General features: G+C 40.8%; 1 pseudogene; it reads left to right on the top strand.

The window, feature by feature from the left end:
- The first annotated feature begins 691 nt into the window (after positions 1–691).
- LOC113934147 lies at positions 692–1,483 on the top strand (annotated as a pseudogene).
- Positions 1,484–1,707: the final 224 nt, after the last annotated feature.

Raw genomic sequence — 1,707 nt, 5'->3', positions numbered from 1 at the left:
GTCCTATATCATTACTAAAAATTAATAGTCTAAGGAAACTGGCTTCAGATCTAAGACTTATGCCAAACAGAAACCTGGGACTACTTCATTCCCAACCTCCACCTACATTCTCCTTCTCTCCAAAGCTGATTCTAAAGTTGTCTCGTCTCTCAGATTTAGGTCTGGGGCAATGCACATGTAGTTGTCATTAAATTGAGATTGGTAGATTTTTCACAAATATAACCTAAAAAGACACAGTTAAATTTGAATCAGATAAACCATAATTTTTAAGTAAAATATGCCCCAAATATTGCAACTATTCAAAATTTATCAGATATTCAAATTTTACCTGGTGTCTTGTATTTTATCTTACAACCCAAGATTTCATAGCTTTTATTCCAAACTCTAAGTATCATTACTAAACAGCAATTCTTGCTGACTCCCACTGGCTCCTTATCCCTGAAGTTGATCTTAAAAATTTTAAGTTAATTAATTCACTCATTGATTAATCAGTTAATGATCTTTATCCATACCTAGAGAAGCTCCCAGGCATTTTGGTTGTTTTTGAACTATAGCCTTGCCAATTCCTTGAAGGGACTGACTTTCTGCCAACTTCCACTGCACGGTACTATCTGTTCCTGGGTTCTATGTCACCACATTCTAATGCCTTTTAAGATGCTTAATTATTGCTCTTTTCGTTCCCAGCACAGCCATGGCTTGTGGTCCCAAGAAGCATCTGAAGTATGTAGCAGCTCCAAAGCATTGGATGCTGGATAAACTGACTGGTGTGTTTGCTCCTCGCCCATCTACTGGTCCCCATAAGTTGAGAGAATGTCTCCCTCTCATCATTTTCCTAAGGAACAGACTTAAGTATGCCCTAACAGGAGACGAAGTAAAGAAGATCTGTATGCAGCATTTTATTAAGATTGATGGCAAGGTCTGAACTGATATAACCTACCCTGCTGGTTTTATGGATGTCATCAGCATTGACAAGACTGGGGAGAATTTCCGTCTGATCTATGACACCAAGGTTCACTTTGCTGTTCATCAGATAACACCTGAGGAGGCCAAGTATAAGTTGTGCAAAGTGCGAAAGATCTTTGTGGGGACAAAAGGAATCCCTCACCTGGTGACTCATGATGCATGCACCGTCCGCCATCCTGATCCCCTCATCAAGGTGAATGACACCATTCAGATTGATTTGGAGACTGGTAAGATTACTGATTTCATCAAGTTTGATACTGGTAATCTGTGTATGGTGACTGGGGGTGCCAACCTGGGAAGAATTGGTGTGATCACCAACAGAGAGAGACATCCTGGTTCGTTTGATGTGGTTCATGTGAAAGATGCCAGTGGCAACAGCTTTGCCACCCGACTCTCCAACATTTTTGTTATTGGCAAAGGCAACAAACCGTGGATTTCTCTTCCCCGTGGAAAGGGTATCTGCCTCACCATCACTGAAGAGAGAGACAAGAGACTGGCTGCCAAACAGAGCAGCAGGTAAAATGGTCCCTAGGTGACGTGATTGGAAGACATTATATAAACTTAATTAAAGGTCATACAGCACGAAAAAAAAAAGATGCTTAATTATTTCCTTGAATACTCTGATGCCTACTGCCTACCTGAGCTTCACTTCTTACCTGAGACCACCCTCTGTGGTATGGTGTTCTGGTTAATGGTTTACAGTAGATGCATGTAGATTTTACTATGTACTCAGCAACTGCCCAA

The sequence above is a fragment of the Zalophus californianus genome, chromosome 13 (assembly GCF_009762305.2).
Source record: "Zalophus californianus isolate mZalCal1 chromosome 13, mZalCal1.pri.v2, whole genome shotgun sequence".
NCBI classification, from domain to species: Eukaryota; Metazoa; Chordata; class Mammalia; order Carnivora; family Otariidae; genus Zalophus; species Zalophus californianus.
The sequence above is the reverse complement of the archived record's forward strand: the minus strand, read 5'-3'. Positions and strand labels throughout refer to the sequence as shown.